Source organism: Chionomys nivalis, chromosome 16 (assembly GCF_950005125.1).
Source record: "Chionomys nivalis chromosome 16, mChiNiv1.1, whole genome shotgun sequence".
NCBI lineage: Eukaryota > Metazoa > Chordata > Mammalia > Rodentia > Cricetidae > Chionomys > Chionomys nivalis.
Window position 1 is genome coordinate 57,839,252 of NC_080101.1, and position 23,294 is coordinate 57,862,545.

Sequence of the window (23,294 nt, forward strand, 5' to 3'; positions counted from 1 at the left end):
TCACAATTCCTGGCTCTTCCGAGAAGAGTTCCTCTTATCATTGTTTTCTCTGTGCCCTGTTCTCAGCTCTGGCAAACATACAGTACTTTTTCATAAAATATTTACTGCACTGACTAATTTTACTCCCTTAAGACATACTTTTTCTTACCATTTCAAAAATCCAGCATTAATGCTGTCGAGAGCGAACAGCAAACACTAGTCATGTGACCTTTGAGAAATTATACTTCAGTTTTTAAAGCCTCAGTTTCCTCATCTGGGATGTGAAAATAACAAGACAGAATTATGAGAAGAATAAACACCTTATGGAACATGAAGTTCTTATATTAGTGTCTGGTGCCTGACAAATATTACAAAATTACTGCCTCTAGCATTACTGTGATGGGAATTAAATGTTAAGAATACTCTTTCCCAGCGCACAGGAGGCAGAGACAGGCAGATCTCAGTGAGTCTGAGGCCAACCCTACAAAGTGAGTTGCAGGACAGCCAGAGCTGTTACACAGAGAAACAGTGTCTCGAAAAAGCAAAACAAGCAACAACAACAAAAGAATAATCTTTCACAGAGTCATATATTCCATTGAAAGTAAATGAAGCTAGGAGAATGTTTAGAACTCAGATTAAGACATGATGGAGGAATTACTTTCATTTAATAAAGAAACTGCCTTGGCCCATTTATAGGCCAGCCCTTAGGTGGGTGGAGTAAACAGACAGAATGCTGGGAGAAAGGAGCCGAGTCAGGAGTCGCCATGATTCTCCCACTCCAGACAGACGCAGGTTAAGATCTTTCCTGGTAAGCCAGCTCGTGGTACTACACAGAATATTAGAAATGGGTTAGATCAATATGTAAGAGCTAACCAATAAGAGGCTGGAACTAATGGGCCAGGCAGTGTTCAAAAGAATACAGTTTCCGTGTAATTATTTTGGGGCATAAGCTAGCCATGCGACCAGGAGCTGGGGCGGCATGAACACAGCCCACAGCTCCATTCAACAAAGACAGATTAAGCAAAAAAAAAAAAAAAAAATGCTGAGGTACATAATTAAGGTATGAAAGCATAAAAGCACAATAACATTTGGGATTTTGTTTGCTTTCTTTTTTTAAGAAACAACAAGCCCAGCATGTGAGCATAGAACGTTTTTACTGACTGGGGTCACACAAGATCCCTGGTGACCTTCGCAAATGGATTTCAGAGCACTGTAGAGATGCCTGGGGTGGAGAAGCAGATGGAGGCGCACTGTAGAGTAAATGGGATGTGAGGACTGGGAGGCAATGCATGCAGAGCATCTCAAGAGGCACAGCTGTGAAAAGCAAAGGCTGCTCCAGGCGGAGGAGGAGAAAGCTTCATGTTGCTTGCGTCATTTTTAATACATAGAGAGGAGTTATTCATTTAGAAGAAATGAGTTTTGCTGAGACTAATTCACAAGGCATAGGTAAGGTGCAGAAAGAACTGTGCTATCCTCAGGGAGGTGAAAGAAATGGAAAGCACATCATGTTCAGTGGAGATAACCTTTAATGTCAGCTCTGACAGTGGAGGAGAGTCCAAAGGCCAGGGCAGGTGTTGAGAAGTTTTAACAGTGGGTCATTTACTGGCTTCTGTTTTCTCTTTCTCCTTTGCTTTCCTGGATAAGAGCTGAGGTCACTCATTATTTGAGAGAGGAAAAGTAACAAGGACAAAGGGAAATGTGAAGACAGTGTGAAAGCTTTATTTTTTAATAAACATTGAAAGCAATGAGAGAAAGCTAAGCAGTGAGTCAGAATGGAAGTTGCTGGCTTGAAAGCCTATCTGAGGCAGAAAATTATTCATTCATTGAATGATCAATTTGCCATTAGTTTCTCTGCAGATACCAGGGAAGACCTCACAAAGAGATGGGGTAAAAAGAGAGAAAAGACAATTTTTCCAAATGGAAATACAGTTAGTATTTTGAATAAGTGTTTATATGATGTTTAATCTCTATAGTTATTAAAAATTCAAAAATATAGAATATGAAGTTCTAGCTTATGAATTTATCAAAAATGATAGTATCTCATCTTTGTAAGTCAGTTTGAGATGAGTACTTCCAAAGCAGTTTGGCAATGTCTAAAATAATGAAAATTTACACAGCATTTCACAAAGTAATTCTAATTCTGAAAATCTAGTGTAATGAATAGATTAAGTTGAAAAATTATTAAATCATTAAAGGTGTCCATTGTCATATGACTCATAACAAAATCTTAAATGTGCTTTTCATCAACAAGAAAGTAATTTAGTAAATTTTTATCTACTTAGTAGAAAATGACACAGCTGTGTAACATGAGGAGGCCTGCTTGTTGGGGTTTCTGTCCCGCCCCGTACCCCACAGCTGGCAAGTCCCAAAGAAAATCACACAGAGACCTCCATAAGTTATAAACTGATTGGCCCATAGCTCAGGTTACTTATTAGCTCTTATCACTTATATTAACCCATATTCTGATCTATGTTAGCCAAGTGGCTCAGTACCTTTCAAAGCAGAGCAGATCACATGCTGGTTCTTCGAAGTCTGGGCAGGAGTGGGCTTTCTCCTTTCCAGCATTCTCCTGTTCTCATCGCCCTGCCTCTACTTCCTGTCTGGTTGACCTGCCTATACTTCCTGCCTGGCTAGTCAGCGTTTTATTAAAATACATGATTGACAGAATACAGACAATTCTCCTGCACCACAGCTGTTACAAGAATACCAAGACTATAAGATTACAGCCACATGTCAATGCTATCATCTGTGGGGGTTGCTCCATCCATCTCTTGAGCATTGTGCAGCACTAATCCTCATGGCTCCCCGTCTCCTATTAGTTGTTGCATTTTCTTAGACTTACCTTGTTTAAAGACTGAAAACTTTGGACAATGATGATTGGATATTTCAGGACAGAAGTTAGTAGAAGACTACACATGCTACTTCACCCCTGGAATTGTGGGATAGTTTCCTTATGATAAGATGGAATACTATGTGACAGTTTGAGATGTGCTCCATAAGACTTGGACATTTGCTACTTGGTTAGTATTTGGTGTCTGTTTGGAGAAGATTAAAAGATGTGACCCTGTTGGAGGAAGTGTTTTCCCTGAGGCAAACTTTGGAGTTTGAAAAGACTCTAGCTATTTCCAGTTAGCTGTTTTTGCTTCCTGTTTGTGAGTGAGACATTAGATCTCAGCTGCTAGTCCATGACACGCCTGAATGCCTGTTGCCATGCTCCCCACCCTGATGGTGATTAGCTCTTGTCCCTTTGGAACAATAAGCCCCAAATAAATTTCTCATCCTGTGAATTGCCTTGGCTATCGTGTTTTATTAAAATGATAGAAGAGTAACTAATAAACTATGCTTTTAAGGAGAAAGACTGCTGAGATAAAGGAAGATTGTCACAGAAAGCCAAGGATACATACTACCATCACAGTGTAACTGCTGTGGGTGCATGACCTTGATCACTGATCTGAAGCAGTTATTGCCAAGTTTCTCCTTAATGGTTATATTGGTTTTTTCTATGAAACACACATTAGGAAGTAAGTCACTGTGCTCACTCTTTGACTAATGGAATGGTAAGCAGTGGGGAGTTATGTTTTCTATATGGAGAGTTAAGTAGCTTTGGACTTCTTCAGCATTATGGATTTGTGTGTTTTCCCACTTACTATTTTTATTTAATCAATTTAATCACCTGTTCACACAGATGAGAACTGGTGGTAGTTTTTTTATAGTTTTAGCTATAATCTATAATTACTGTATTTCTTTTGCTAATTTGATCAGGCTTGGCAGTACTAACCTCTTTCAATTCAATTGACACATGCTATAAATGCATCAGTGTGTGTTTGTTCATGTGTGAGTGTAGATATATGCACACCACTGAGCATGTAGAAAGGTCAGAGGAAAACTGAGAATCGGACTTATCATCCACACTGTCTAAGATAATCTTTTGTTACTTCTGGGTTCTGGAAATTCTGTCTCTGCCTGGCATCTCAGGATAGAAGTTAAAAGACAACATACACATGTACTGAGGTGGGTTTACATGAGTTCTAGAGATTGAAAATTGGGTCTTCATGTTTATATGGCCAATGCTTTACCTCTGAGCAATCACCCAGTTAGTTACATTTTTTAAATCACTTTTAAAATTTTTTACATTGCAAAATGCCAACATCACCTTTTATATTTCTTACTACAGTCTGTTTATTGTAGAATTGACCATTTCTTCAAGAATCTCAAGTTCCTCCTTGCAAAGGGAATGAGATGCATTAAGATATCTGCACTAATTACATTGTGCTCATGGCCACTGAAGTGTTGATGCTTCTAAAGATCCATTGACTAAGCAGAAAGATAACCACATAGACTGTTCTGTTTACATTTGAGCTTCAACAGAATATTTAATCATATCTAGCACAGTAATTCCTAGAGGATACATTGTATATTACTGAACTTCAGCTTATGAATAAAAAGCAGAACTTCTTTACATAAGTACAACCCTAGATTTGTGGTTTGAACCAAAGAAACCACATTTTCCAGGTGTTTCTCACTAAATCCCAAACTTATTAAATAAGAGACACTGCAAGGTGCAGATTACTCAGGACCTTGAGACTTGCAGAGTGATATGGCATTAAATTGTTCATATTTTCTTATTGCTTTCTCTATATCCCAGAAAGGGTTTTATAGGTTTTGCTGATCACAAATAAAAGAAAGGCTTAAGACAAATGTCTTCCTCATAGCTAAAGTTTATAAGCAGGGGTTGTTAACACCTGTAACTGTTTGACAATGCTTTTACCATTCCAACAAAATAATAAGGCAAAACTGTCCACCATTTACGTGCTTCTACTTCAGTGACATCAATTAAGTAGATGATTCTATATTCCAGGACACCTCTTTCCTACCTAAGCAGCCAACACAGTCCAACTCCCTATCAGGGTTATTTCAGTCCAGTACACTGCCTAGCGAACTTTCTTCTCTCCAGCATTCAGCGGGATGGAAAGGCATTAAAGAATAGAGCAGATGTGGCCATTTAACTCAGGACACACCACACAGTCATACAGTCGAACAAGAAGCTTAGCATCGTTTCTGCTTTGTGTCCAAGGCAAGATATTCCAAGTTAAAAATAGTAGACCCTACATTATAACCGCATACATGTTGTGAGTGGGATCCTATTTGAGACTGAACCTCCACACACAGGTAGACTCCAAATGTAACAAACTGTTGTGGAAAAGCATAGCTAATACTTCATGTCTCTCTTCTCTATCGGGAGTCCTATTAAGAATTTTAACTTTTACTTCCACTTGAATACAAAGCAAGTTTGCATGTGGCTCCACCACATTTAAAGAGATGACATCAAGGCCAAAGGGCAAGCTGAACTTCTCTTCCATGTAGACAGTTAATGTGATTAATTGCTCAACTTTCTTTGGGTTGATGTCAATAGAACCCATTAAAAATCTCTATATTCTTTCCCAGTCAGCCAGGACACAATTACTCAATGTAGAGTAATGGCTGGATAAAAATCCAAAACCAAAACAAAACAAAGCAAAAAAGTAGGAAGAAGATAAAGCAGAATTCAGGATCGTGCAGTACTCAGAATTTCTTCGAAATACAATTAAAAATCACTCTATCATACCTCCAACCAGGAAATCATGAAAATCTGATTGCCAAGTAAACTGAGGTTGGACTTACAATAAATAGGCTAAATAATTATCTGATAGATATTTAAATATGCATTTCTTGAAATACATTAAAAAAGAAAATACAAGCAAAAATTAAAACTATTAAGAATAAAGCCCAGTGGAAATGACAGACATAGATTACACATTATCAATATATCATACTTTTGGAAAAAAATATAATTAACCACAACTGAAACCAATGAGAAAAATAGACCAGGGTCTCATAATCTCAGAGGCCATTGGAACAGTGTGAAAGTGCTATTATTTATGTCATCAAATTCTTAGTTTGAAAAGGGAACAAGTGAGATGCAAAAAGCTTGAAGAAATAGTGAACCAAGTGTGCAGATTGCCAGAAGAAACAAACCTAGAGACTCAGGAACCCGAGTGAACCCCAAATAGCCCAAGTAAAATAATTGCTATCAGACATAACTGTTAAAATTTCTAGGTAGAAAAGACAATGGTAAAATGTAGAAAACAGACAGAAATCACACATTTTATCAATTCAAATAACCACGGATCTCAAATCTGAAACTCCATAGGCCTGAGGTGTTTACGTAATGAATTTGAAGCATTGAAATGAAAAAAAAAAAGAAAAAGGGTAGGGATGCAGCTTCCTAGACAGATCACCTAGCACGAAGCACATAAAACCAGAAGTAGTGGCTCATTTCCGTAATCCCAGCACTTACTTGGGAGGTAGAAGCAGATATGGTCATCCCTGGAAATCTAAAATATTTGTAACCAGCTTGGGTTTGCCCTGCTACAGAAGCAAATGGAGAAAGAAAGGAAAGAGGGAAGGAAGAGAGGGAGGGAAAAGAAGCAAGGAAGAAAGAGGAGGAAGGAAGGGGAGAAAGATGAATGAAGGGAATTTTCAATTATAACTTTATTTCTAATTTGACCTTGTTTGACTTTTGGTAATGTGCTATTAGCTTCTTTTCCTAGGTACAAGATTGCAACCACATTTTGAAAACAATTCCACTATAAAATTAATTTTCAAATTAACAGTAATTTTTCTAAATTGCACACAGATCTTTGATGCACAGTTGTCATATAAAAATCAACTTTTATCTAGTGTAACTTCATAGTTCCAGTTAAAAATTAATCAATGGATGAGTACAATCTTGAGAATTCCATCTCAACATTTTTGTGCCATAGGCATAAGTCATTCATTATCCTCTGGTGTCTTTGCATCATGCTCCCTTTCACACCCTTCTGGACAATCATTATACCTCTTATGATAGCATTCCTTTATGCCCTGGACCAGGTATTTTTATTTCTCCTGTCATCATACATTTCGCTTTCCTTGGCCTCAGAAACCCATTCTTCCTTCCCAATTCACATGCTATCCAAGACTGCCTTGTACGAGAAGATCTGTTAACTTTCCTTATATTCTACAAATTTATAGCAAATACATGAATTAAAATTAGAGCTGTTCAATGCACTTCATGATAATTTTCCATAATTATGGATTTACATTTGGTCTTCAATAGATGAAATTAAAATACTGACTATGAAAGCACCTTGTAACTAAACATCTGGCAGATACAGCAGGGAGAGGGTTAGCAAATGCAAATTAAACATGAATGGTCAAATTAAAATTGTATTTCAATTTCCTCACAATGATTCTCTCATTAATAACTTTCTAAAACATTAGGGTATTGGGATTCTACACTTGGTTAAAAAGAGGAAATTTTTACTGATATCAATGTCTTAATACCTCAGAAGAAAAACATTGATTTGGGATGTAAGGTTATCCATTCTGCACAAGAGTCCATCCCAAGGCATTTTGATGCCGTGATGTCGCTACCACATCTCCTACTATATGCCCTTTCGATATATAGCCATTGCATCATAATGCTACACGTAATTGCCTTTTGAGATAAGTCTAGAAAGCTTAGCAGTTAATGTTTCCTAATGGGGTTTTAAACCAATTAGAGAGACAATTTGGGATATATGCATATCAGCTTTCTCACCCTTTTATGTGGATAACAATGAGCTGTATTCTACAGAGTCTCAGAACACCTCTGAAGGACTAACAGGTATCTTCAGGCATAACTCATCCAGAACTCATTCAGAACCATGGCTCTCTTTGCTTTCTTCCAGGCCCTATCTCCAGTTCCCTACTCTGCTCTTTACATTGGCTGGATAACCTACTCCATAGACAGTTTGTGTTTCATGTCTCATCTCAGATTCAGCTCCTGGATGGACTCACACTAAGAAATCCCAGACTCTTTTTGGCCTAGTAGTCCAGTGCCTCTTATAGGTCCATAAATTATAGTATTGCAAAGGGATGGCATAAGATACGTCATTCTTTGTAAACCATACTGATTTCAAATCAAAACCAGCATGAATTTACAAAATAACAATTGTCATTGGAATGACATGTGGGTAGAACAAAGTAGAATAATATCACTTGTTTTCTACTCATGGAGGTTTGAAATTTCTGGGCAGATAGTAGCTAACAGGTGTGGCTCTAATTTAAGAAACCTACTCCATTACTCATCAGGAAATTGCTATTATTACTTTACAATGTTGACCTCAAGACCTTAACGTTCCACTTGTTTCTACTCACCCTAATATCCACTGACCTTGAAAACTAATAATTAATGGATTTATTTTGTCTCTACCATCCTATTTCAAAAATCTCTAGACCTGCACACACACACTTTTATGTGTGAAAAGCCTTGAAAAAGTATTAAAGGTGTCTGTGAAATTCCCTTCCAATGGGTTCTTATGTTTATTTTGTAAAAAATTAAATTTAGTAAAAATAATTTATAAAAATCTAAATGAAGATTGTTGAGAGAAAATCGAGAGGAAAATGGAAATAAATAAAATAAAACTTAAAAATAATTAGAAAACTTACTTTGTCCTCATTTTGTTTGTTTGGCTTGAAGTGTCAAACTGTAATCTGTGTTCTTATTATAGTGTATTTACTTGAAATTATAACCTTTTTTATAAATTAGAAGATATGGGGAGTATTTACTTAAAATGGTGAGACAGTGGAATCTATAGGTACAGATTGTTAATATTTCACCTAACATCTTCCTTTCAGCTTCCTGAATATCAAGGCCTGATGGTCCCAAGAAGCAATTTCTGGTAGGAATCTGAAGATTATCTTTAAAGAAAAGCAGTAAATGAATTAAAGACAAGAAGGTTTCCAATCAGGTAGGGACGGCAAAGGAAAAATCACAGATTCAATCATCCCAAGTGTACAGGTTTCTCAGTAGCTCTTTGAAAAAGATGAGTGTCTAGCTAAGAGGAGTTTGCTTTAAATTTATTCCCTTGGAAGTGGCAGTGTTTACCAGAGAGTTCCTTGGAGGGAAGCAAATGCAATAACAGCATGGTACTTTTTCTATTTTTAGCCCATTGTTACTATGTGCACTTAGTAATCTCAGGGCTTCAGACTCAGGAGGCTGCAAGTGCAGACTTGTACATTAGCCCACTGCATCTTGTCTCTGAAGACAAATCTTTTTCATATGTTGTTTCCATGACACTTCAGTTGTTTATCAAAATTAGGGGCCCTGCGAACATCAAGTGAGGAATAGTTTCAATTGGCTGCATAAGCAAATTGAGTTGGTTCTTCCCTGGGCCCATGCACACTTGGTTTTGTTGCGAAGTGGAGTTGGAAGAGGGGAGAATTGAACATGTCAAAGAAAGACTGTGGTTTCGTGTAGTTATATTTGTCAGAATTTTATTCACAATTTTCTTTTTCACTTACAATTTGACATGGAAATTTAAGGTAGAGGCCTTCATATTTTATGAGTCAAAATCAAGGACTAGTTTTCTCATGTGCAATTAAGTACTCAGAATTTAGCTTAATACATAACCTCTAGTCTGCGTTCCAAAGACACCTGATGAATGATAGATAGCTTAATGAGTGAACGAAACAAGTTAGTAAGGAATAAAAGGTATCCTCCCTGTTGTTGCATAATGTGTTGGTTTCTGAAGTCTTAGGACCCATCACTGTAACTGAAACATGGAATATGCAGAGCAAAATCTACTGAATGAATGGATTGATCCTGATGATACTGAGTCAAATTGTACAAGAAGCCCAGACTCCATGTTTGCCAAGGTCTATTGTATAATTAGCTGTGATATAAAAGCTTTAATCTACATAACTGATGTAATTGACAGTTTATCTCAGTTTCAGATTAATTTTATAATAATATCACATAACATCCTATTCATGTAAACATAGCACCCACATAGACTTACACCAGATGATTGAAATATGAGCAGAATACTCCTGTAATAACCTCCTAAGCCATGTTACTTTAAGAAACTTACTTTTTAAAGCATTTTATAATGGTCCTCTTAAGGATAATTTTAAAGTAACTATCAGCTAAATTCTGCTTTACATTCTTTTCAATGGCTAGAACAGCCATAGTTCTGCAGCCATGATGTTTATGTAGGCTGTTGTTATCTTCTGTGGTCCCAGGAAAGGGTGGGGGAAAAAAAACCCGCTTAATCAATCAAAGAAATGTAAATTTCATAGGTTGCAGCTAACAAAAAAACTAAAACACGAATGGTCTAAAAGAGCGTACTGAAACTCATTCCAAATGTATGGAAATATATTCCCCTGGAGTTTATTCCTTGACAGCTGGGTGGTGCTCAGATGTGTTTACTAATAGTATGACTGATTCGCTAGCTCAGGCATTAACGGTGCTGGAGCTGTGCTCTGTGTGCATTTGTCAGCAATCTCAAGTCTACCTCCCACACATTTCCACATCTTTCTTTCTTATATTCTCTTGGTAACAGAAGTTGTACTTCTCTGATGTTGTTAAACTTCCTGAATAGCCAAAAGAATCGTGCCACTTTAAGTAAGGATGATACATGTTGAAAAGTATAATGTTTCATCATGACACTAAGATCCTCCTACAGAAGAATTTCGATGTAGAAAGTTCTATAAACTTAGATTTGTAAGTGAATGTGTGTGGTCTTTGGAGTAGAGATGGTTATCTCTAGGAATTAAGGCTTAAAGGTAACACTTGCTGTCTAGAGAGTTTTTTAACAGTCTTGTATAATATTTAATTTTGGAAATGTAATTTTTGAAATGTAAGAACAATACAAACTTTTCCAACGTGAAAAACTAGGACGAAGACCACAAATGTATGACATTGCTTTAAGCTTCTTCCATCACCATGGAAATAATGCTGTTCTTGGTTTCATATAAACATCCATGAATTATTTTTATTTTATGGGTGATATTTTTATCTTTATAGAATTACCATTATATTTTAAATAATATTCTTTACTTATTAAGTCAATATTATATTTCTAAGATTCATACATTTTTGTTTTTCCACCATTATAGTATTTTCTTGTGTAGAGATGAGTGCATGTCCATCATCATGTTGATAATGTTGGCATTGTTGTGACATTATTTTAAAAAGACTTAATGATTATTTATGTGAATATCCCCTTGTAAGCATGTGAGGTGTATGTATGTGTGTGTGTATGTGTAGTTTTCTCCTCTATAGTTTCATTCAGGGTTTCTCAAACGAGGTGATAGTTTTAATTTGCAATACTTGACTAGTATTGCTTCAACCAACTTTACAAACCTTTTAACTTAAATAAAAGGTTTTTTTTTCCATAGAATAGCTCTAGAAACAAAGCAGTCTGAGAGCTGTTTCTGTGTCCCATAGATGTCTGTGGCTTTGACTCTTTTATGGGAACATCCTCCTTTGAAAGCTACTCAGGGTAGATTATGCCTTGCCATTACAACCTTATCTAACTTGAGGTACCTCTTCAAAGACAGAACTCTCATATTGGAGCAGCAGGAATATCTTCTACTGATATTTAGATTTTTATTTTATTCATTTACTTCTTACTATTTTCAAATATAGATAAATTAATAACCTTTGATACAATAGCTTTACCCAGGCCAGTCTTTAGTAGGAAAAGGATATGTGGAGATAAATAGCCACTCTTAAGTTTAATGAAGTCAAATTGTAACTTTTTACATTAAAATGTTCTTTTCTGGTATTATGGTATATAGATACCATTTTTTGGTTTAGTCTCCAACTTCTAGTATATTTTTCTTTTCAAGACAGTAATCTATGCAATATGATTGCACAACCATATCTGATGGGAATGGCAGAAGTCATAAAACCAGCACAGGCATTTGACAAAGATCCAGCAAAGCTGAGCTACATGATGGCCACCATGCCCGCTCTGGTTTTCATCCCCACCTGTTGCATACTTGGGAGACTTTTAAAATTTATACAATTTGAAAATACTGGACTGACGGAAAATTTCTTATGAATCATTTATGCCTTCTCCCAGGAATGCTATTTCTAAATTTCTCCAGGATAGTCCTGAGCATACTATTCCCCCTGCCTTAGATTAGAGAGATACCCTTATCTACTTGATGGCCTTCCTTATGCCTTGGAGGTTGTGACACACAACCTTTGAGACATTTTTGAAACATCTGACCTTGTACTTACTCAAGAACAAGATAATCAAAATAAAGTAAACTTTAAAAGGTCAACAAGATTTGGTGGGCTTGAGGAGTCGGCCACAGCTCATATTACAAGTCTCTTCCAACTATATACCAAGGCAATCCATGATACATACAACAGCAAAGTTAGATTAGCTAAAATTACCTCTGTGCTACACAGAGACTTATACTGATGGGCAAAGAAAGATGTAGAAGGATGATAAAAGTATTTCATAATGGTATAAAATATAAATATTGTATTATGCCAGAATTTGAATAATAACTGCAACAACTTTTATCTGAGAATATTTCTTGGGCACTCTGACCATGCTTGGGACATGGTGGTATGCCCAGCAAAGCTTGAAGTTTATTTTGGTTAATATTATTACAGTCACAAAAGCAACTAGCCTGAGAGAAGTTTATCATATACATCTTGATTCTTAAAAATTGGGTTATGGTGTTGATGAGTAAAAATGGTCATGGAAGATAACTTTGTATCAGTGATGTCAAAACTTGAGGGAAAATGATTGGAAATCATAACTGTTCTGTCATTTATTAATGATGACTAAAAGATGAGCCAAAGGAAGTGAAACACATGTCCAAAAACAAAAATGATGTAATCTACGTTTTGGAACAACATGAATGTATCCCTGCTTACTAAATTCTGTATAAATAAAGAAGAACTCTCTGGCTGCCAGTCAGTCAGGCTGCAAGACTATCCCAACCATCATGGCTTGGCTGACTCCCTCATGAACTCCTTACATCCTTTGTTGGGTTCTGCCCACTGTCAGGGATGGCTCCTGGCAATGTAATTCATGTTTGATCCATTTTTATGAGTCATCAAACTTTTCAAGAACAATTCATTCACATTCTAGCAATGTTTAAGTTTGTTTTAATTGTGTTTGTGTGTGTGCAAGTGAGTGTATGAGTATCATGCCCGTTGAGGCCAGTAGAAGGTGTTGGGGATCCTGCATCTGAAGTTATAGGTAGTTCTGAGTATGGTGACAGGGGTACTGGGACTCAAATCTGGCCATCTGCAAGAGCAGCACAGACTCTTTATTATGCATCTCTCTACAGCCTCATGACTGTAAAGAATTCTCTGTGACTTAGCTGATTCCATATAAATTACAGTCAGTTTCTGGACTCTCTACTCTGTTCAATGTGTTTATTTCACTGCCCTCAAGTGCCACATCACATAATGCTTAATATAGAGCTATACTTGTGTATGTAGTAAGCTAAAATCCTGCCACATTAAAGCCCGTTAGGAAGATCTAGGCTATTCTTGGCCACTTGATCTTTCCTGTAAATCTCATAATTAGCAGCTCCACAAAAGATCTTTCAATTATTTGTATTTAAATTGTACTAAATATAATAAAGGTTGAGAAACCCTCCACTATTACAGATAACATTTCCATCAGAAACTGGATCTACCTTTACACATAATTTTCAATCAAGTTTTTTCTGAATAATGTCTTGCATATCTTTGTGCAACCTTATTCCAAAATAAGTTTGCTTTCCAACAACTGGAAATGATTTTCAGTCTCTTTCCTTATAATTTTTTTGTAAAAGTATGATAACACTTTATAACTTGATTTTATTTTCAGCCCTTTTGATAATACCAGTTCTCCTTTTATAATAACAGTTTGACTTCCCTAATCACAATAGACTTTCTCATAGTACAGGAATAAATATGAAAAAAAATCTTTAAAGGTGAAGGTGAGTTCTGCTCATAGTTTCTGTAATGGAAATGTCCTCCATAATGTCTGACATTGTAGCCTGTGTGTGTGTCTGTGTGTGTGTGTGTGTGTGTGTGTGTGAGAGAGAGAGAGAGAGAGAGAGAGAGAGAGAGAGAGAGCATAAATATATGCATATATATGGGCTACATTGCTAATACATTATATGTGTGTGTGTTAATTTGAATGTAAATTCAACAAAATTCAAGCCATGAGTAATCCTAACCACACTTAAAATATTTAGTCTAATGCCATGCATTGTTACACTACTGAGCCATGGAATTCCAGGATTTTTTATTTGACATAGTGAGATCTTTTTGGTAAAAGTTATCCTTTTAGGATGACCTTAGCAAAGATTCCTAGCAATTGTGGAGAGGGTACCTGAACTGGCCTTCCCCTGTAATCAGATGGGTGAATACCCACACTGTCATCATAGAGCCTTCCATCCAGTAACTGATGGAACCAAATGCAGAGACCCACAACCAAGCTCCAGGAATCCAGCTGTTGAGAGGGAATCGGGAATATGTGAGCAAGGGAGGTCAAGATCTTGATGGGAAAATCTACAGAGATAGCTGAACCAAGCTTGTGGGAATGCATCAACTCTAGACTGACAGTCATGGAGCCTCCACAAGACTAAACTAGGCCCTCTGCATATGGGAGACATTTGTGTAACTTTAACTATCTGAGGGGTCCCTGGCAATGAGAGCAGGATCTATATCCCTGCTGCATGAGCTAGCTTTCTGGACCCTATCGCCTATGATGAGATGACATGTTCAGCCTTATTGTGGGAGGTGGGGCTTGGTCCTGGCTCAATTTATTGTGCCAGGCTTAGTTGACTTCCCATGGGAGACCTTAGCTTTTGGGAAAAGTGGATGGGGGTGGACTGGGAGAAGACAAGGTGTACTCAAAGACTGCTTGTTCATTTCCCGACTGCCCAGAACCAAATAATCACACAGAAACTGTATTAATTACAACACTGCTTGACCAAAGGCTTTGGCATATTTCTGGCTAACTCTTATTTCTTGAATTAACCAATTTCTATTAATCTGTATATCACCGTAAGGTTGTGACCTACCAGTAAGGTTCTGGCATTCTGGCGTCTTTCTCTTTCAGCAGCTTCAGGAGATCTCTCTGACTCTACCTACTCTCACTCTATATCTCTTCCAGCCTAGCTATAGTCTGCCCTGCTATAGGCCAAAGCAGCTTCTTTTTTATACAATGTCAATAAAAACATATTCATAGCATATAGAGGGAAATCCTACATCAGCAAGGGGTAACAGAAGGAGGGATGGAGGGAGAACCGTGGTTGGAATGTAAAATAAAATTTAAAATTTTAATAATTTGGGGCTGGAGAGATGACTCAGTGGTTAACATACTGGCTGCTCTATAAGAGGTCCTGAGTTCAATTCCCAGTGACCACATCATGGCTAACAACCATCTGTAATAAAGCCTGGCACTCTCTTCTGGCATGCAGGCATCCATGCAGGCTGAACACTGTATGCATAATAAATAAATCTTTTTTAAAAAGTTAAAAAGAAGTCACTCTTTTTAAAAAGTAAATAACTTAAGCCGGGCGGTGGTGGCGCACGCCTTTAATCCCAGTACTCGGGAGGCGGAGGCAGGCGGATCTCTGTGAGTTCGAGGCCAGCCTGGTCTAGAAGAGCTAGTTCCAGGACAGGAACCAAAGCTACAAAGAAGCCCCTGTCTTGAAAATCAAAAAAAAAAAAAGTAAATAACTTAAAAAACATTAGTAAAAAAGTTATCCTTTTATTTAAAAGAAATTCACAATTCATTCTTAAATTTTATAAATAATGCAACATATATTTTACCATTAATGATTTCCTTTAATGATGTCGCATTTCTACTGAATGACTTAAAACACCAATCTTTGTAATAAGGCCACTATGTCAATACTCTACAGTCTTTGGCGAGTCTTGTGTTGTCCCCACTTTCAGAGAATAAGAAATATAGGATACTTAGCTAATCCACCACCTAATAGCTTTTGAGTCTAGAGCCAGAAAGATATAATTTCCAACACTGTAAGATCACTGATACAGCTATATCAGAGGTTTAGAACATAAGATTTGTAATGACATATAACTGAAAATCAAAACAAGAACAAATGCTCAATAAAGCATTTGAGTGGGTAAGAAGGAAATGATCTGTATCAGAACATTCAAGTTGTGTTCTTTTGTCATGAAATATGAGCTATATGAATTCAAATTAGCAATATGAATTCAAGTTAGCCATATGAATTCAACTTAACTTAAATGATTCTAAAATGGGTAAGATGACATAGAAATTCTGCTTGAAATGTTATATTTTAAGCCCATGAATATTTGAAATCTATGGAAAAAATCTATTAGAAAACAGATATTTTCTCTTTTATTTTATATTAATATTGAACATCTGATACCTTTATCTTCAACTGCAACAAGCATGCTGCAGCTGCAATAAACACACCAAGTATTATGTCTAAGCATGAGGTATCTATTTCTTACATGGACATTGTACTCAAAATGGTGTTTTTCACCAATTGGCATGCTAACATGGAAGGGTAAATTCTTGTAAGATCCCATTCATAAACAAAGAACTACAGGCAACCAAAGAATACTGTGAGAGGGAGAAACAGTTTTCTGCAGAGTTGCACCACTTAATTGGTTATCCAATGCCAAATAGGCAGTCCTGAAATCATATACATACATGTAACATGTACTAAATAGTTTGTTTTAATATATTTGTAATTTTCTCTCTCCCTCCCTCTCTCCTCTCGTGTGTGTGTGAGACAATATCAATTAAAATAAGAGACCATGAGTTAAAGAGGTGGAAATGTCCGAGGAAGGCAATGAAAGGAGGAAAAGGAAGGGGTAAAATCATATAATTATTTATTACTTTTAAAGAAAATTTTAAAAAAAACAGAATGAAAATAGAATTTTGTTTCTGTCCTGAGTGTTAACTCTCTTTTTGCAATGTTTACAAATCCCATGCCTCTGCAGTCAGTTCCCTTTATCTTGGTCACTAAACATCTTAGAATGAACGTTTAGAAAATAGATTTCTATGATGCCAGCATCAATGCAATTGTTTCACTGACTTTCAAAACATCGCACTCTACTGATTGCCGCCTTTCTCGTGGAGGAGTACTTCCTGTTTTCCTTTGGTGAGTCCCCCAATTGCTGCTGGAAACCACAGTTTCCGTTCTCAGGTTCTTAGCCTACTTAATAAAAATAATTTTCAAGCAGACTCAGAAGAAGACTTGAGCTCAGTTTATAGAGTTTGAAAGAAAAGCATCAGAGCAAACACTTGACCAAAAGAGGAAGAAGAAGAAGAGGGACAGCTACAACTGTGAGTGGGGAAGCCAAGAAAGAAGGCACTCATTGGTTGAGACCTGAAGGCCATCATATCATGGACAAGCAGCCACACTATAGGTGAAAAGACCTTCAGAGATGGGGTAAAAGCCCAGAGTGCATATCTATGATTCACCATCATCTGAAAGAGAGAGAGAAAGAAGAGATGGGAGGAAGAAAAGAAGGAAGAAAGGAAGGGAGGGCGGGAGGGAGGGAGGGAGGGAGGGAGGGAGGGAGGGAGGGAAGGAAGGAAGGAAGGAAGGAAGGAAGGAAGGAAGGAAGGAAGGAAGGAAGGAAGGAAGGAAGGAAGGAAGGAAGGAAGGAAGTCTTACACTTTCCTGAATAATGGAAGAAAGTAGACAGGGCCCACAGTGCTTTGTGAGAAAGGTCTGGAAGTCTCCCCCTCAGCTGAGGGAGGGGCTTTTCAAAGGATGGGTACATTTTTCATTAAGGAGCTAATTAGTTCTTAGCTTGTCTTTTGTTGAGTATTTCTTGGGGTTAACTCCTGGCCAATTTAATAGGCTCCACAGGATTAACTCTTAAAAGGAAAAGAAAATGATATATTCTATTTTTAGAAATTTAAATTGTAAACTCTTCACCTAGGGCCAGAGGTAAAATTTAGATCCTCTTCTTTTGACCAGGAGGAATTTTAGCTTTGACCAATGGACCTCCACAAAGCACAGATATCACCAATTTATCACATAGAAACTTAAATCTGAAGGAGGAACATTTTTTTAGTGTTATCTGGGAAATGAAAGGTAGGGATCCATCCTCAATTGTCTAGGCTTCTAATATAAGCAACATCATCCTTTTAAGAGTTGAGACCATAAACTCATTGAGGAACAATAGGGGGGACCAAACCCTCAAATACTTACGGTAATTCTAATATCTAGTTAGGACAACTCCAAGTACATTTCCTACTTGTGGCCAAGGACACTGATCAAGAACTCAGATCACAAACTGCCTTCTGTCTTTCTATCTGTTGTCATCAGCAATCTTCTTCTGAAGATGCAACCTTGAGTGTCCTTAGGGAATTTGGATGAGGATTAATTTGGCTTATTCCTGCTGAGTGGGGTCATTGGATATGGTGGTTGCTACAATTCTCTAGTAGGCCTATGTAAAAGACCTTAAAAGGGTATAGATATATGATTTAATTTGTGCAACAAATAAGTGTAATTAGGAAAGGGGCAAGCTAGGGAGCCCACATAGGTGGGATTAGGTTACCATAGCACTGTCTGACAATGGACTGACTGTAAACAGAAAGATGGAAAGTTAAAACAGCAAGTAAATACGTAAGGTGCAATGCTTAATAGAGTACCACTAGGGTTAAAATTGATATAAACCATTTACATTCAGTTAGGTAGTGGTAGCACACACCTTTAATCTCAGCAATTGGGAGACAGACAGGCAGATCTCTGTGAGCTTGAGGTCAGCCTGGTCTACAAGAGCTAGTTCAAGGACAGCTAGGGATACAAAGAGAAACCCTGTCTTAAAAAACAAAACAAAAAAAGAAAAAATACAATTTACTTCAATATGATCCATTTCCATTCAACATCAACCATATGGTTAATTGTAGGTTATTTTTTCTTTTTGTATTTTACTCCTCAGGCAGTGGAGAAACACTGATTACCACAAGCATAGATATCCTTCCTTAATGAATAGGTAAATATTTTATCTAATTCTTTCTGCTGACACCCTCCCTTCTTTACAAACTTTTCCTCATTCAGTCAAAAGCTATGACTATCTATCAAGTGTTACATATTGTAGAGACTTCCCCACCAGATGCTTTTATATCTCTAAAATGTTCTTAACATTTCTCCTTGATATTTACCTAAATATTTAATACCCAATAAGTTAAAAAAAATACATAAGGTCATTTGATTGTTATCCATGAATATCTGCATAATTACTAGTCAAAATGCTTGCAGTGGTACCTGGACCCATCTTCACTTTATCCTCTTTCCTTTTAGCCATACTATGAACTATCAGGTGGTCTTCAATGCATCTCACTGGTCAACGATAGCAGTCAGTTACGTGATATATATATAATATATCTATAAGCTCACAAAGTTCATTGTTTAAAACACGTGGATTTTACCATTTGCAGTTCTTGCTTGAGACCTATCTTCACATTTCTTATTTATCCAAGAGACAAATTGCTAGAAGTGTGAATAATATCTTTAGTTTCCCAAAATGTCTTATCCCAAATGTCTTCACAAAATAAAAGGCAAAATGTCTTATCCCAAATGTCTGCACAAAATAAAATGCAAATGCTTTGAAATCTAGTTTCTTGGAACTTATAGATTTTTTTATTTTTTATTTATTTAATTATTAAAGATTTCTGCCTCTTCCCCGCCACCACCTCCCATTCCCCCCCCCCAATCAAGTCTTCCTCCCTCCTCAGCCCAAAGAGCTATCAGGTTTCCCTGCCCTGTGGGAGGTCCAAGGACCACCCACATCCATCCAGGTCTATTAAGGTGAGCATCCAAACTACCTAGGCTCCCACAAAGCCATTATGTGCAATAGGAAAAAAAAAAACAGTGACTTATAGATCTTTTAAGCTTCAACCAAAACAAGTGAAAAGATCGTAATGTTAAAAAAAAAAAAAAAACTTTCTGAGAAGAAAAATACTAGGTTTAAGGAAGCAATGGCAAGTGCATTTGGAAACTAAGATAGAACATTGAATGAGGACATGTACATTGAAAAAAAGCTGTAAAATTTGTATTTTAACTCTAATAAGAGACAGATGTTTGAACTATGATATCGCCTGTCTCCATGTTTCTTTAGATTATTGTGGATCTTATATTGGTTACAGAGTTCAAGATAAATATGGAGGCAAGTGAGGAAGGTGGGAGATCATGACTGATACTGCTTATTGCTCTAGGTGAGCAATAATGGCGTGGGGTTCAGTGAAGTTAGTGAGAAGCAGATGGGTTCAGGCTAGATGTTGAATTTAGAGTCTTTACAAACTGCTGATGAATCAGATGTATGAACTTTGGAATAGTAGCATGTTAAGGATAAAAATCAAGGTTTTTCATCTCAGTTGGATTGTCACAGAGATGGGGAAAATGAGAGTGAAGGTGATAGGCAGATGTGGTGGTATAGGAAGAGAGCAACTTAGATGACCAAGCAGGACCTCCTTCATCACATTAAATCAGTGGTTCTCAGCCTTCCTGGTGATGTGCCCCTATAATACAGCTACTTATGTTGTGTGAACCTCAACGATAAAATTATTTTCATTGATACTTCCTAACTGTAATTTTGCTACTGTTTATGAATTGTAATGCAAATATCTGTGTTTTCTAGTGGTCTTTGCTGACCCTTTTGAAAAGGTCATCTGATTGCACAAGTTGAGAACTGCTGCACTAGAAGCAAAAAAAAAAAGTAAAGTGCTTTTATAGTGTGTTTGTTCACATTGATATAAGAGATTCTCAGAGAAGCTTCAGTGGGAAACTGTAGTTAGGAGTCTGAGATAAGGATGAGCAGACCAATCAGGAAGGATGAATTCCAGATCCATAATCATCTTCATTTTAATGTGCTTACATTACAGCAAAATAAAACTCACAGTGAGGTAGATAGAGAACTGTGGTCCAGGAGTAGGCATTAGAGAAGTTTACCTCCAGACTGAGGAATAATTTCTTTACAGGGACAATCCCGGATAGGAGACAAGGGTTTGAGATCTGGGGTCCTGTTCCAATGGACCCAAATGTGAAAGAATAAGATACCACAAGGGGACTACTTGAAATGACAAACAGCTGGACCGAGTGATTTGTTGTTCCTTCATTTGAAGGATAAACTCTCCTACATGAGAAATAGCATGGCCAGAAACACTCTGAATTATCCCAACAGATAGCACAACTGGTAATATTAAAAAATAGGATCTTTGCATTTTATCAGGTAAATGGTTTCTATTTTTCAATGTAAATTGATAAGAAACAAACAGACATAAAATATATGAGACCAAGCATATGTGTTTTCATAGCATGTATGTACATAATTTCAAAGATCTGTCTGTTGAGAAAGTCTCAAAGCTTCTTCCCCACAGCAATGACCACATGTAATACCCCAATCTTGGTTTCTAAATACAACCCTCCATTTAAGAGAAAGGGAGCTTTAAGGAAATGGGTGATTCAAGGCAGATGAGGGAAAATATAAAATGATCCTAAAGACCTATAGGCTATGTTAGAGTAACTTGGAAATATCAAAGACTGTAAAACATATTGACCACATTGAACTATATTCACCGAATAAGACATGATCAAGACAGTCCTCAAAATAAGTAATGGAGCTGGGCAGTGGTGGCACACGCCTTTAATCCCAGCACTCGGGAGGCAGAGGCAGGCGGATCTCTGTGAGTTCGAGGCCAGCCTGGTTAGAAGAGCTAGTTCCAGGACAGGAACCAAAAAGCTACGGAGAAACCCTGTCTTGAAAATAAAAAAAAAAAAAAAGTAATGGAAAATTCTAATCAACTTCCATTGAAAATCTACACTGAAGTAATGGAGTTAATTGTAATTTTGATATTTATATAAAAACAAAATTATTAATGATGAAGAAATAGATAATTTTGTTTCTTCAAACAAAAGTGAAAAGGGCAGGTGAATTTACTTAATGTTAATATGCAAATAAGGTAAACTCAAAGGTTTGCCAATATTGTGTGCTAAAGATTTCATTGTATAAGTGACATTTTCTGTATCCATGCATTGATAAATTCAAACTGCATTCTACAAACATAACTGACCTGTAATCTTGAAAGGTTTCAGGATCAAGCTACCCAAAAGAAGCCAAAAAAGGTTTCCATATTAAAGAGAGTTTGCAAAAAGATGTTAAATGCTGCATCTGCATCTTGAGATGATCCTTTTGATGGGCATGGTGCCGTTGGATTAAATGATAACCCTTAATGAAGGATGCTTGGATCACATCATGATACTACCAATGAGTCCTGTGAGCATTCTGAATTTCATGATTTTATTTTGTTGTATATTCATAGGAAACACTAAACTATATAGAATAGACAGGGATTAATATTGCTAATTTACTGTTAACTGTTTGGGAAACAAGTTACTTTTTTACTTTTAATTAAATTTTTTATTCATTTGATGGTTTTTGAAAAACTGTCAGCAACAATAAATCCCCAAGTTTGGCTAAAGTTCCTCTGGACCCTAGGAATGCTAAACAATATTGACAGTGACTTCAGGTTCTGGTGTAGCCCTGCATGTGTCTTGTTGACACTCGATCATCCTGGCATTGTTTTATTTCAGCATTTACATGAATTTTCTTCTAATGGTATTTTTATTTTGCTTTGCTTTTGTTTTGTTGACTCTCTACAAAATGATGTAGTTGTCTCTACTGCAATAAAACCAACTAGATTCATAAAAAGAAAAGTAAATATATGTAGAATTTGTAAATATTTATTGACATTTAGATAAGAGTTAGTGGAGATAAAATTAAGAAGGAAAACAAATCATAAGGAATTCACTCAGTAACTCAGAATAATCGAACATGTCTGTCAAATGATAAAGTATCCAATGTCCCAACAGAAATATGAGTTTTTGAATTCTGTTTGGCACCAGGTCATGAAACTACTGAGAAATTAGCAAGTATTCAATGTGTGTGTGAGAGAGACCATGCATGTATATATACACACATATATACATAAACTATAAGCATGCACATATATATGTATAATATTGAAAAATAAGAAACTATTTGATGTCTGTGTACATGTATGCATGATACACAAATATTACACAATACATGCATATGTATGTATAATATTGAGAAATCAGCAAATATTTAATGTTTGTGTGCATGGATGCATACATACACACATAAATACATATACTACACACACGTGTGTGTCTAGCTTTTAATTCATTCTTAAATCAAGGCATAAAATAGGTGACAAAACCTTTTCAATTACCTGAAACCTGGACAACTATTAGTTAAAACAAATCTGCTGTCCTACTGGCCTACAGCTGGTTATAAATAGCAGTGAGACCTGAGAAACCCTGGTGTGCCAAATGGGCCTTCTAAATATAACTACCCTTCCTCCAAAGGCTTTGAAAAGAATGCTATCTTTTGTGAAAACATGGCCTTTATAAAGGGCATATGGAGGCATAGGTCAGAGACTGTGAGACCTAGAAAATATTTG

General features: G+C 36.7%; 1 protein-coding gene across 3 annotated transcripts in view; it reads left to right on the forward strand.

Annotated features, from left to right (window-relative positions):
• The window catches only part of Pkia (cAMP-dependent protein kinase inhibitor alpha), an 81,099-nt gene that overhangs the window by 40,823 nt on the left and 16,982 nt on the right, over nt 1-23,294 (forward strand). Inside the window, exon 2 of one of the 3 annotated variants that reach the window (XM_057790979.1) lies at nt 8,680-8,792. The exons of 1 other annotated variant lie outside the window; for it this stretch is intronic. The gene's annotated coding sequence lies outside the window, so the exon portion shown is untranslated. The remainder of the gene's footprint in view (nt 1-8,679; nt 8,793-23,294) is intronic. One more of the 3 variants, XM_057790983.1, reaches the window with a different exon arrangement.